Source organism: Eulemur rufifrons, chromosome 11, assembly GCF_041146395.1.
Source record: "Eulemur rufifrons isolate Redbay chromosome 11, OSU_ERuf_1, whole genome shotgun sequence".
Classification (NCBI taxonomy): Eukaryota; Metazoa; Chordata; class Mammalia; order Primates; family Lemuridae; genus Eulemur; species Eulemur rufifrons.
The window spans coordinates 7,537,569-7,552,885 of record NC_090993.1 but is presented as its reverse complement, the minus strand read 5'-3'; positions in this window follow the sequence as shown (position 1 = coordinate 7,552,885).

Genomic DNA, 15,317 nt, shown 5'->3' with positions numbered 1-15,317 from the left:
ACGAAAACTTCTTTTTTGCCCATGGAAGTTTCCCTGAAAATCACTGACAAGAGGTAGATTAATGACAAGAAGCATACACATTGATTTGTTCATAGCTTTATGATCCAAAGATAACCATGTTTATGCTTAGGTTCAACAAAGTATCAACAGCCATGTAGAAATACCACTGGACAAAAAGAGTATGGTCTAATACTAATAGACTGAGAAGGGAAACCACCAAGACCTGTCTGTCTAGAGTCTTCTCGGCCTCTCTGAGGATACATTTCTTCCTTCTGGGTGTGGGGCAGGACCCTCTCTGGAATGGGGGTCTTATGAGCTACAATGAAACCAGAGAATTTCTTTACGGCCAGTTTTTACACAGAAAGGCAGGGGGGGATGCTAGAGTGGTATTTTTAGGTTTTATGGCTCCCTTGGGGAGGTCACAGAAAGAAGGAGGGAGAAAAAGGGAGTCTAGTTTCTCTGGCTAACCTCGGGGCAGGATGGGACTGAGAGGCAGGAGGGCAGGAGAAGGTCAGAGAGAAGCTTTTGCTTCTGAGGCCTTCATTCTGGAGTATTATCTTCTGAGTCCCAGCAACAGTTAGCAAACTCAGATGGGTCTCACATGGACCAAGCCCCCTTTCCTGCTTTTTGTAACTTTTCACTTCCTTGACTTCCCCAAGCCCCTACTCATCCCCCTTCCCGCTTCCTCATTCTCCCTTTAAAATACCCAGTCACCTCCGCACAAATCAGAGTACTGACTGAAATCTGTCCTTATCACTTTAAATAGTGTCTGGCTTTGTTCATTGTTGACACGATTTAAACCAGAAGAAATAGGTTAGCTGCCCTAGATCCCAACATAGGAAAACTAAATAAACAGGGGAGGGTGCCATGTGCAACTTCCAGGGAAAGACTTGCCTGCTACAGACTGACTCAAAACACCCATGTCAATGTGCACATTCAATATCACCAAAGATTAATTTCCTTTCTGTTTTCATTAGGTCGAAAAATAAATGTAGATTCACCTTCCAGCATTTTCCTTCTGCACTCCAGTGGAGCGTCTTGCTCATCACCTGGGGTGCAACCGCACTTCGGGACCAGTGGTCTGAACAGCAAACCTTTGCAGGGCAAGCAGCATTGAAATTCATGCCCCATGGTCCACGTCTCAAAAGAGATGGATTCCACGTAGGGTGATTCAGACGCACCCCGGTTAGCCCTGGCCCAGCAATGCCAGGCTCTTGCCTGGGCACGGCATCGTCAGTGCAGATGGTATTCCTGTCTGACAAGCAGGGCTTTCTTGGATCCACTGGCACTGTGCCCAGTAGATGAAAAACGCAAGCAGGACAGATTCAAGCCACTCTTGTCTTCTTAAAATAAGCAATTCATTTTTTAGGGAGCTATTTTTAATAGCGTTAGTTATTTGGCAGCTGTTTCCAAAGCGGCTTCCACAATTCTAAGAAGCTGTGATTCATCCTTTGGCCTGGCAGGGTCCTGGGTACATGGAAATTCCAGGGGGAGTTATAAATGTCACTTTTCATGCGTGGAGCTCACAAAGTCCTCTGTGCAGCCGAAAGTGAGATTCGGCAAATTCCATGACAGTGGAAAACAAGAACCAGTGTTCAGTTGGTTGCTGGTCAAACACTCTTGTGCTACCCAGTGCGGGAATCACAGACATTAGCAACCGGAATCCACTGAGGTCTCTGAATCTGTCCCCTGGAGTCTGCACGGAATTATTTCTTCATGGTTGTTTTCTGGCAGATAGCTGTTTTTACATTTGCTTGTGTTTCTTTTTTCTCTCTTTTATTTTTACAATGTATGTATTTTAGAAAATAATCACGTATTTTAGAAAATAATCATGTATTGTAAAATTTTCTGGTTTGGGAATATTTATATTATTTTTATTTGCTTTTCCTATTTAGCATAAAATATTTCAAATAATACAAAAGTATGGAAAAATGGAAAATAAAAGTCCGCCAACCAATAACACCTTCTTCACTCACATTTTCCAGAATTAATCACTGTTTTGGTTTGTCCTATTTCACTTTTTTATATATGAATTTATTATGCCATGTTTAAGACAGATGAGGTCACCACTGTTACCATTTTGTTGGAGATGCTTCCAGAAATTTTCCAAGCATATACATGCACATATCTATATTTACATAGTTATTTTTATTTATGTTTTTCTATTTTTAATGGGATTATACTATGTGTACTGATTTGCATTTCCTGTTTTGCATGTTTGATCTTGCATTTCTTTCCACACTGGCACAATTGGCTTTATAATGGTTGCACAGCATTTCTGTTATGGAAACACCATAATTTATTTAATTGCTCCATATTAATGGAAATTCAGCTTGCTCTGGGTTTTTACTATGGCAATGTGGTGCACCAAACATCCTCACACTCAGCAATCTTAGCAATTTCCAGGCGTGGGATCACTAGTATGTGAATTGCAAACTGACCTAATCGCATTTGGAGAAAGTCTCACCTTGACAGTTCCACCAGTCATCATTCCTGTCAACACTGAGAATTATATTTCATGTATTTTTAAATTTTTAGAATTGTGGTAAAATAACACAAAACATGAAATTTACCAGCTTAAGCATCCTTAAGTGAACAATTCAGCTTTGATACATTCACCTTGTTGGACAGCCATCCCCACCGTCCACCCACAGAACTCTCTTCATTTTCCCAAACTGAAACATAATGTCCCCAAGGTTCATCCATGTTATAGCGTATGTCAGAATTTCCTTCCTTTTTATGGCTGGATAATATTTCCATTGTATGGATATGCTATGTTTTGTTTGTCCATTCATCCGTTGATAGACACTTGTTTAAAATGTATTTTAATATTTGCTTAGTTGCAAATTTTCTGATCCTTCGATAGTCTATTTTAAAATTAAGAAATTTGAAGCAAACACACATATATGATTCAACCATAGGTCTGTAGTCCCACTGTCTCGCTTCACAGGTGAGGGGGACTGACACTCTACCCTTCTCTTACCCGCTACCTGTGACACCCTCCTCGCCACAGCCAGGGGCCACAGCCTTGTCACCCCATCAGGGCAATGGATTGGAGGTATCACGGCTCATACCCAAGAAGAGGTCACTGGAGAACAGGATTATTCTAGTATTGTATTTTATACTGTTCTCTTTGAATTTTCATGAAACTTTGTGCTACATTTAGAAATGTAGTCAAAATACCTGCAATTAAATTTTCAGCCTGTTGCCTGTCTTCAGAGAAAGACTTCAGCTACCATGTGACTTTCCAGCTTAGGGTTGGGGAACTCATCTTGTCGAAATTCCTATGGGGTTTCACCTGAAGAACCTCAATTGATATTCTTTTTAATAAAACTTTCCTCCCAAATCATTATAGAACCCAGAATCTTGATTTTCTTCTTTCTTACTGCCCCCAAACTCCCAATTTCCCCTCCTGGTCAGACTTATAAATGGGGAAAAGTGAGATGAAAAATAAATTACGAATGTATTCCAGCTGCTGCGTGATGAAAACCAATAAACCTAATTTTTAAATAAACTAAGGAAAATTATTTTTAGATGCAACCGAATAGAAAAAGAGTGCTATTTACATTATTTTTTGTTGTTCTTGAAGCTCACTTTCCTACAGATACCGACTCATAAATCTTTTTAACAGCACCTTGAAATAGATAAGGTGCATTAGCACGAGAGAACCATCCAGGCTGTCAGCAGCACCTGGCACAGAGCTGGCAGATGCTTAGATGACTAGTTGCCAAAGCAGAGAACGAAATGCATGATAAGTCACGTTACAAACCACGAAAGTTATTTATTCTACCACTCTCTAAGAATCTTTACCTTTAAAACCACAAGCGTTCATACATACATGTTTTGCCAAAACACAACACTTCGAGTATTTACACTCTTTTATTAAAACCAATTTATAAATGGTGTTCAGAGAAACACTCTTACACAATGGCCCCCTAACACATTGAAAACATTACTTAATATCGCTCCCATAGAACTTTTTTTCAGAGACCGTAGCGAGTATCAAAAACAATAGACAATTGTATCACAGTTCCTCACAGAAGATTTCCTGTTTTGTTTGATTTTCTAGTTACCATCTTAATCCCTTATTATAAAGTTTTCTTAGAAAAGATGATGGCCTCTCTTTCGGGGAAATGGACAAAGTATAATATTTTTTAAAGGGCATGGGCAAAAGGAAATTAACAACTTCCTGAATAAAATTAAAAGTGTTTCTGTAGATACGTGGGTAAAAAATAAATCCAGAAATTATGAGGAAACTGGTGTTTAAGGACCACAAGTGCTATGAGGTTGGGCAACTTGAGTTAAGCAGAAAGAAGATAGAACGGCTAGCTACTGAGTCTGCCCAAGGCCACAAATAAAACAAGGATCAACCAACACCGCCTCCCATTTTCAGCAGTCTACACACAGGTGCGCACACACGGTGCCCATGTGACTTCGGATACTGGCACTGGTTTTCCAAAGTGGTCTCAGAAACGGTCGTTTTTGAAACTCAGAGGGTGGAGGCGGGGCAGGGCCAGGACACAAAGACCAGGGCCTGGGATCCTGTAAAACTCCTCCTAAACCAAGTGCCAAAAACAGAAGGGCTTTGAGGGAACCCAGTTTAGTAGAATATTCCTCCCTCAGGTCATTCTGTGGCAACGCAGACAGCCCAGCCAGCTGATCTTTGGCGGCAATGGAATGATCACAACCGCAACAGAGTGAAAGAAAAATAGCAAAGGCACCACGAGCTTCTATATTTATCTCATTCTGCCTACATTTTAGGGCAACTACAGTTTTCCCAACTCATTACACCGTTAAAGGCAATCATGAAAAGTTGACGCGTGGGCTTACTTATTTATTTAGTATCCATCATGGATGAATCAAGGCATCATTGAAGACAAAAAGAAATGAAATGAAACAGGCAGGTGTTCTTTGATCTCTATATCTGTGATCTTTGGGAAACTAGAATCCACAAGGAAAACAGGTACTACCGAGGACGCAGACACGGTGTGAGAGGACGTGACGTCTTGCAAAGATCAAACAGTGAGGGGGTGCCCTCTTTTCCCATCCTGGATCCTTCATTGGTGTGGCTTTAACTTTGGACTCTCTCTCCAGTGCTCCCAGTGTGAAGATTTCAGCTTCATCTCGTAAGAAGGAAGGAGTGTTCGTCTTCCTCAACCCTGCAGCATCCTGCCCTTGCTTCTGTTTGGATGAGGGTGTTGCTCCCTCGTGCCCTCCTTAGACTTTGCTTAGGTTTGAGCTCAGCAGAAGACGGAGGAACAACAGAACAGAACAAAAGAGCTCCCTTCAAGGCCAGCGCAAGGCGGAATAAACATAGCAGCACTTCTGCAAAGCAAGGGATCACATCGTAATGATTAGACCCCTCTCTCCATGGAGAGGGCTACGAACAGCAGGTTTGGGAGGCAAGAGCCCACACGAGACGGAGAGCACAGCAAGGCACCCCCAGTGACAGTAATTCCAGCTAAGGTCCTTGGAGGGAAGGGGGGGCTAATCTAGGATATTGGCATAGCAAGCCATCCTCCTGCCCAGAGCCTCCTCTTTCTCCTCTCTAGTCCAGGTAATGCAAAATGGTTCCACTCAGCACTGCTGATACCACCTGGGGTGTCCGCATTCCTTGCCTGCCAGCGGGAGATGGGTGTGACCCAGCAGGGGAGCGGAAGGTGTGGCCGAGCTGGGCCTTGCAGAACTTGACTTCCCAAGAGTGCAGCACCAACCTCAGCCCAGGAGCCGCCGGCCCTGCCGCAGTGACTGACCTGCTCCGGCAAAGTGACCTGACATACGGGAAGTTGGCAGGAACCAGCGAGCAACATGGAGACGTTCTACATGGCGATCATTTTTTTCTTAGTTTTTCTTTCAGGGTTTTATTTGCATCTCAGAATATTGTATGAGTCGTGTCTTTTCTTTTCTACATTTTGACGCTTTGACAGCTGGGGCCTTGCTGACCCTGGAGCGACCTTCTCTCCCCACTCTTCCGGATTAGCTAATTCCTAGAGATTGGAGCAAACAACTCTCCCTTAGGCAAACCCCCAACCAGAGCCCACACCCACACCACCTCCGCTATCAGGGTCTCACACTCAGGGCCACAAACCCCCAGCCCAAATCGACCCAGGCCCAGGTACAAACAACTAAGAACAGCCCAGCCCTTAGGCCCCCAAATTTACTGAAATTATTCAAACTAGCCAACCCTAGACCTCCTTGCCCTGCCTTGCCTGTTCCTTCCTGCAGAAACCACAGCAAAAGCTTCTTGCCGACAGCGTCTTGCCCCCTCTCTCTGCCTCCTGGCCAGGCCCAGGGCTTCCTTGTGTTCCCCCCGCCCCATGAGACAGTTTGACTCCCCTCCCCCAGGCTCTTGGGAGCTGTGAGTAATAAATTGTCTTCAATGGTGATCATCTCCTGATACGCTGGCCTTACTATACCTCAAATTTTCTATCAATTCACTATGTGTTAAAACAACCCCATGCAAAGTGAACTCATGAGTACCCATTCCAGATGTTGCCACGGAGAAAAAGGGACACATGGGTTCCTTCCAATGAACAGACATTTCTCCCAAGAAGATACACACATAGCCAATAAGTACGTTAAAAGATGTTCAACATCATTAGTCATTAGGGAAACTCAAATCAAAACCAAGATGAGGTTACCACTCCACAGAAACTAGGATTGCTAAAATAAAACAAACAAAAATGTTGGCGAGAATGTGAAGAAATTGGAACCCTCATATGTTGCTAGTGAGAATGTAAAATGCTTCAGCAGCTGGGGAAAACAGTTTGGTGGAGCCTCAAAAAGTTAAACATAGAATTAACATATGGCCACACTATTCTCCTCTTAAATATATACCCCAAAGAAGCGGAAGCAGGTACTCAAATAAGTACATGTACACACACGTTCATAACAGCACAATTCACAGTAGCCAAAAAGTGAAAACAGCCCAAATGTCCATCAAAAGATAAATAAAGTTGTGGTATATACATAGAATGAAATATTATTTGGCCGTAAAATGGAATGAAGTATTGATACATGCTACAGCGTGGATGAACCTCAAAACATTGTGCTCAGCAAAAGTGGCCGGACACAAAAGGTCATACACTGTGTGATTCCGTTTATATAAAACTTCCAGAATAGGGAAATGCAAAGAGGAAAAAAATTCAGATGAGTGGTTGCTAGGGAGTGGGGAGAGGAGAGAATTGGGAGAAACTGCTCATGGGTTTTCCTTTTGAGTGATGGAAATGTTTGGAACGAGATAGAAGTGGTGGTTGCAAAACATTGCAAATGCATAAAATGCCACTGAATTAATTGTTCATGTTAAAATGGTTAATTTAGGGCCAGGCTCAGTGGCTCACGCCTATAATCCTAGCACTTCGGGAAGCTGAGGCAGGAGGATCGCTTAAGCCCAGGAGTTCAAGATAAAATGGTTAATTTTATATGAATTGCACCTCAATGAATTTTGTTACAGAGAAAAATGCCACTCTTCTCAATAGTTTATTTTAAAATCAGTTGTACTTTTGTTTCTATCCAATCTGTAAAAACAAATCAATGATTTCACAGTTAGCTGGCTAATGTTAACATCGTCTATTTAGCCAATGTGGACGTTGTCTGGTTATATTTGGGGAATATATTTTTCCTGATGTCATTTGGGACCCCATTTAATAATTTCGATTAACCAGATAACCCCAATTATAGCTCAGTCTGACAGCAGATGCCCCACCATGCCTTCTCTGGATTCCATAATGGGTTAGGTCTGGGTGAGGCAGGGAGCAGGCATCATCTATGAACACGTCTCAACATAATTATCTAAAACCAGGCAAATGCATCAACCACGTGCCTTTGCCTTTCTGATGAGTGTCTTTTGTGAGCTTAGTGTTTCCATCTTCTTGTATGTCTTCTCTAAATTTCACGCCATAAAAGTCCATATTTACTGCGTATTATCAACAGAGAGACACCCTAACTCCATTGTAAGTGGTGTAACAAAAAAGCAGAATGAGCTCTGTGGGGGACCTTCATGTGTGAATGATGCTCTGATGTTTGGTATCTTGTCACCTGAGTCTGAACCCACGGCCTGCTTGGCTGTGTGTCCTGAGGGTTGAGTTAATGCTGTTGGCAAGCAAGGCCTGAATTAGATCCTCTTAAATGATAACTCTTTAATCTCTTTATATAAAAAAAAACAAAACTGGTCTTCTCTAATTGCTTCCCTATTAAATGTCATAATCAAATTCAAGATGGTGAAAAACAAACAAACAAACAAAAAAAAAACGGACTTTGTAGCCAGGATGCTAAGTCCAAATTGCATTATTAATGGACAGCAAGTATTATGTCAGGAGTCAAAAGGGTAGAATTTTCTCAGAAGTAAACAAAAATGCTCAACAAATTGCCTGAACTCATCTACTTGTGTTGGAATATCTGGTAGTAGACAATAATAACAGTACAATTTATTAAAGTCTCACAAAGTGCTGAGCCCTGGACTAAATGATTAATTCAGACTGATTTCATTTTACAAGGAAATAAACACAAAGGTTAAATACCTTACTTTTCTTACGGAAGATCCAAGATTCCAACTCAGGGCTATCTGACTGCAGTCTTTGAACGCTTAACCACCACCGTGTTTCAGAGCCTCTCAAACCATAACGTGGAATACTGTTAGTTCCCAGAGAGACTGGGCATGAAATGAAGCGAGACTTTTTCTCTTTTGCTGATTTTAATTCGATTTAATGAAAAATAGGAACTAAAAGGGTAATTTACGCAACTAGCTAGGACTTTTTAAACATAGTTACATGTTGCTTAATGATGGGGATACGTTCTGAGAAATGTGTTCTTAGATGATTTAGCGGTTGTGTGAACATCATAGAGTTCCTTACACAAACCTAGATGGTCTGGCCTGTTGCTCCTAGGCTACAAACCTGCCCAGCATGTTAGTGCACTGAATACTGTGTCACAGTAGTAATTATGCATCTAAACATATCTAAATACAGAAGGAGAACAGTAAAAACACAGTGTAAAAGATTTACAAAATGGTAAGGACACCTGTATAGGGCACTTAACCATGAATGGAGCTTGCAGGACTGGAAGTTGCTCTGGGTGAGTCCATGAGTGAGTGGTGAGTGAATGTGAAGGTCTAGGACGTTACAGTGTACATACACTACTGTAGGCTTTATAAACACTGGACACAGCCTACACTAAACTTATTTTTTAAAAAAGTAAGTGCACTGCAAGGTTGCAACAGCTACAGTGTCACTAGGCAATAGGAATTTTTCAACTGCATTATAATTTTATGGGACCACCATCATACATGTGATCCGCCATCGAGCGAGACATCATTATGTGGTGTGTGACTGTATCTCTAAGATTCCTCACCAAGCTCCTGACAAGTTATGGATAAAGAAAAAAACAAAATCTTTAACATATACTGGTATTGAGCTTCACGTTCATCAAGGGTTTGGTTTTAAAATGTCCATGGGCTTTTCTTTTTCTTTTTTTATCTTATTTTATTTTTTTTGAGATAGGGTCTTGCTCTGCTACCCATGCTAGAGTGCAGTGGTGTGATCATAGCTCACTGCAGCCTCGAACTCCTGGGTTTACGTGATCCTCCCAGCTCAGCCTTCTCAGTAGATAGGACTACAGGTGCATGCCACCACACCTGGCTATTTTTTTTCTTTTTTGAAGAGAGGAGATGTTGCCCAGGCTGGTCTCAAACTCCTGGCCTCAAGTGATCCTCCTGCCTCAGCCTCCCAAAGTACTAGGATTATAGGTGTGAACCACCACGCCCGGCCTATGGGCTGTATTTTTAAGCTATCATCTGCTAATTGATATATGACCCTACAATGCCTCACTGGGTTGGGGAAAAAAAAAAAAAGGTTCACTTTAATTTTTGTTCTAGATATAGTCTGAGAGCTTTTTTACCGCCCTTGCCTAAATCACGCTGGTTAAAGAACAATCTTAACGGTAACATATGACTCTAGCAATTCTGTTGTGGAAGCCATTGAAAGAGAGATCTAACTCTCCATTCAATTCAGCTCAATTCTAATACAATCAAATTCGGTGAACATTCACCGTGTGCCTACTACATAATTTGGTGTCACACAGGACACAGACATGATAAGGATAAGTTCCCTGCTCTCAAAGGACTCGCAGGCAAGTGTCTAAGACAGTGGAGTCAACGTGCCCATCACTCTGGGAGACAGAGGCTGAGACAGAGGCAGGATGCACCAAGGGGAAGAGTGGTTGTTGATTCCACCAGGAAAAAATGAGGGATTTCCAGAGAAGGCCCTCACTGAGCTGCGTTTTGTGGGATAAGTCTTACCCTGCGTGGACAAGAAGACTAGTGAGAGGGAACAGCATGTGCAAAGGCAAGGACAAGTGCTGTGACACAAAGGGCTGCTCAGAAAACCATCAGTAGCTCTGCAAAGGATTCTATCCACATGGTCCTAGCCCATCCCTGTGCCTTCACTGGTGATCTGTCTCCCTCCCCTGCCTGACATCTCCACTTCCCCACGATCCCTCCTTGGCTTAAGGTATCCACAGCCATTCGTATCTCCCCACGGTTTAGGGATGGACCAGGAAAGACCCAGGGCTCACAATGTGGGGCTGGAGAGAGGAAGAAAAGCTTTACAGGCTATTTTTTTCTGACAAAACTAAGATAAAAAAGTCTTTCCCAGCAAGATACTATTATTATTCTTGGGAAGTTCTCTATTTTTAAAATTTGGGCCAGATCTTGCCTCTTGCTTCGGGGTTAGGTCAAGTAAGATCATTCTCCTTCCCAGACCACGATCTTTTTAAAACTCCGTCTGTACTGAATTTGAACTTGAGCAGGATGCGGGTCTGAGATTATCTTGCCACGGTTGACAATGCCCCAGTGCCCTCTCTCTTGATGCTGGTTGGTTTATGGGGTTTACTGCCAGGTTTAAAGCTAACTTTCTGCCCTTTCATCTTTGTACATTCTTCTAACAGATACTCAGGGCAAAAAGGGGTTTTTGGTTTTGTTTTCTTATAAAAATGGGTCCCAGAGAGAAGAAAAAAAGATGAACAAGCTATTCATCTCCATATACTTAGCTTGATATCAAATGAATGCACATTTTAGGGGTAAGAAAGAATTACATCACGCACAGAAACATCTCAGCCATCTGTCCGAAGCTCTTCCAACGTGATTGCATTGCACTGCGGCTAATGGTTGCTTTTTGATCCAAATATTTGGCAGGGAGGGGAACACGCTCCTGGGATCTCACGGCTCATCCGCAGCTTCCTGCTTCACCGCTTACCAGCTTTATAGCCACAATTAGGATTGGTAGAGGATCCAAAGCTTTTGCTGGGATAAACAGCCTCTGACTTTGTAAGTTCCATTTACCATTGAGGAGGCCTCAAGCCAGCAGCCTGCTTGGGTTAAAGCTTTCTTTCTTAAGGTAACAGGAGATAAATTCTACCTGAAAAAAAAAAAAAATGCCCAGGAAAAGTCTGGGAGAAGGATCTTCCACGATGGCAAAAAGCAATCACCGAACTCACGAGTTTGCCTGCTGCAGCCTCAGTCTTCTCTGCTTATTCACATTTAAAAGTCCTGTCCCCTTCTCTGCATGGGAGAAGAAAGGGTTCAAGTTTTGGTCTTAGAGGTTTATATCAAAGAGCTAGGACAGAAAGGCGGCGGGCTCCTTTGCTGTTTCCCCCCAGAAGTCAAGTCCGCGTTTCCTATTTACTTCCAGCGTTTCTGGTGTTGCTCCAACTCCACGCTGGTCACTCGTCAGGCCCAGCCTCTCGGCAGAACAGTCGGGTTTATTTATTTGAGCATCCTCACCTTTGTTGGCAACTGAACTTACCTGAAGTGGCGTCCTCCCAGCTGAAACTTCTTGCACGGGGTCAATGAAAACAGCAAGAGGCAGAGCGTCAGCCCCTCTGAAGCCCTGGGACCCAAGTCATTGTCCCCCGGGTGCTATTGCTGACTCTCCCACCTTCACAGACAGGGACGCAGCGTGGGGGGCAGCTGATGACAAGGGCTTTGCTTCCTCACCCTCCTGCGGGACTTCTGGCTCCGTATCCACCGTGCTCCGCCGCAGACAGGAGGGTTCACAGCTGGGGAGACAAATCACTCCGGGGTGAAGAGGTGACAGGGCAGGCCAGTGTCTCTGCAGGGTTCCCGGAAGTTTCATTTCCCCCTGCTCGGGGTCCGTCACCAACATTGGACACCTCTGGCAAGTGCAGCAGACCACAGTCAGCACTTGCTGTCCGTGGCCAGGCCACTGAGTCACAAGGACTCCAGATGGGGGACCACAGTGACTCACTGCTATTGGGCACAGCTGCGAGGGGACTGGCTGCTGGGTGACGGAGAAGAGAGCTGGCATTCCCCTGTCAGGAGGGGAAAGGGAACAGTCTCGATGTTTGAGGGACGAGATCACAGCTGTGGCCCCCTCCCCATCCTTGAGCTAAGCTAGCGGTGCTGGGCGACGCTTGAGTCGTACCCAGCCCTGGGGCCAAGTTATTTCTGCTGTTGCCTTTCTTGAGCCTTCTTGAGGTTGGACTTGACCTTGGGCATCCGTCTTTTAGCCCACGTGCGGTCCAGATGGACGTGGCCGAAGGAGAAATGTTTTCTTCTTGTTTCTAGAGGCTTTGGGTGGATAGAAAAATGACTTCAGACTGCAAAGTGTTATTTATATGCATTCTTGGATCTTCCGTAAGAAAAGTGAGGTATTTAACCTTTGTATTTATTTCCTTGTAAAATGAAATCAGTCTGAATTAATCATTTAGTCCAGGGCCCAGCATTTTGTGAGACTTTAATAAATTGTACTGTTATTATTATCTACTACCAGGTATTCCAACCCAAGTGGATGAGTTAGGGCAATTTGTTGAGCATTTTTGTTTATCACCACCTTCTGAGTAAATCCTACCCTTCCGGCAATGGGAATCACGCAGGAGTTGGGCAGATTCAAGTCAAACAGTGAAGAAAATAGAGACTGAAAAAATGAATGTCCCCAACATAAAGAAACAATAAATGTTCAAGGTGATGGATATGCTAATAACAGATTTTATCATTGCCTATTATATACATATATCAAAAATATCATACTGTACCCCATAAATATGTGCAAATACTATCTATCAGTTAAAAATAATAAAATAAAATAAAAAATGAGAGTTCCAGAAAGAGATAACCAAGAAAACAAATACTTTATCAAGAAAATGACACAAGAAAAGTCTCTAAGTGGAAGAAAGGCACAAATCTCCCGGTACAAAGCCATATTAATGAAAGAGAGCCATATCTAGAAACATCACTGTGAAATCCCAGGACACAAGGGATGAAGATAAGATCATAAAAGCCATGAGGAAGAGAGGGAAAAATAAGAAGTAAGAATCAAACAGACGTTTGCTAGAAAATATTTGACTGAATCAGATTGGCATCAAAACCTGTAGAAAAACGACGACGACAGGCTGTGTAAGAAAGATAAGGTCCAAATATGGCATGGCTTTTTAGCAAATCATGAATCGTGGGCAAAGAAGGTCCTATGAGCACCCTGTGGCCTAGGATGCTGGCATTGCAAATGTGTGATGTGCACACAAAATTGTGCAAACAATTTCAGAAAGCAACTGACATGCAGAAGCCCAGACCAAGGTTCTAAGAGAAAGTCTTTGTCACAGGAATGATCCAGGAGGGTGAAGATAGAGGGACCATTATTGCAAGTTGCTTATTATTTTGCAATTCCCTTACATGGGTGCATGGTAGAGTTTTTGAAACATATTTGTAGCAGCAATACAGGGAGTTAAGAGCAGTGCGAATTTTATGCCTGGCACTAAGTGATAAAGTTAAGGGCAGCTTTCTTTTCTGCCTCTGGGTGAAGCTACTTGGGAACAATGTTACAACGGGAGCACTGTCTTCCCTGAGGCCAGTGGGATGCTGGAAGAGGTAATGGGTGAGAGGTCAGAAGGAGAAAGGGGGAAATGGTGTTTCAATAGTGAAAATGCTAAATTGTAAAGAATTTTGAATAGGTTAATTTACTTCAGTTTTCTTTCAATAATAATTATAACTCAGGTATAAATGTTGTGAAGTCAAAGTGCTCTGAGAACCTGCTCTAATGCAAAGTGAGAATATATAGTACTTAGAGTTTGCATAGGGCTTCAAAAACATTTGTTCTCCTAATGGGCAGATGTTTTTCCACACTTACATAAATATTATGCATTTCACAAAGCTTTCCCTTTTCTCTCCTTAGCATTTTAACCAGGAGCTTAGCTAGAATTATTTCATATCCAGACATAGCCACTGCAATGCAATGTTCTAAAAGAGAAATAAAGACGATTATCAAAATGTAGCATTACTCTATTATTTCAGATCCTGTTTTCTTTTTCTTTCTTTCTTGCTCTTTTTTTCTTTCTTCTTTTCTTTTTTGAGACAGGGTCACACTCTGTCACTCAGGCAGTTGTGCAATGTCACGATCATAGCTCACTGCAGCCTTGAACTCCTGGGCTCAAGCGATCTTCCTAACTCAGCCTCCACAACAGCTAGGACCAAAGGTGTGTTCCACCATCATGCCTGGCTTATTTATTTATTTATTTTTAAGAGATGGGGTCTTGCTATGTTGCTCAGGCTGGTCTGGAAGTCCTGAGCTCAAGCGGTCCTCCCACCTCAGTCTTCCAAGGTGCTGGGATGACAGGCGTGAGCCACCGCGCCCGGCCCAGATTCTGCTTTCCATAGGATCGAGCAGTGCTAGGGTCTTTGTGGCAGTCTAGAGCTTTGACAGAGGGCTTTTTTTAAAAAAAGAGGGAATGAAAAATACGAAGAGAATTGGAAAATAGGATGGAATGAAAGGATGGAGAGAAAGACAGGATCTGAGGGAGAATCAGAATAAAATGAGAAAATGGAGAAAAAGAGGAAGGGAGAGTGGGGAACGCGGGGAGGGAGAGGAAGCGAGTAATTGAAAAATGATGATAAAGGGACCAAATTGTTTCTGGCATTAGGGTCCCATCTGTCTCCATGTGACAGAATGTACTTTTCAGGATGCCCTTTGTGTTAACATTAAAACATGACAGCAAGTTATTGTGATGCCCCATCAGAAATATTCTTTTTGAGATAACAGTTTATTGACTAGAGCATCCGCTAATCCTCTCCCATCCTAAAAGCATCTGGTGAAAAACAGCCTCAAAAGACGTGGGGAACCATCTGATATTTCTCCATAAGCTCCACGAGAAGGGAGTCTTTCAATTAGCGACAGGAATTACACCCGTGTTCCTGCAGGTTGCGTTCACAGTATGGAAGTGATTACAATGTAGTCTATGTCCCTGAAAGCCAAATGATCTGCTCTTTTTAGTTTCTGGTATCAGAAAAAATAGCAAGACCGTCCAACAGATAA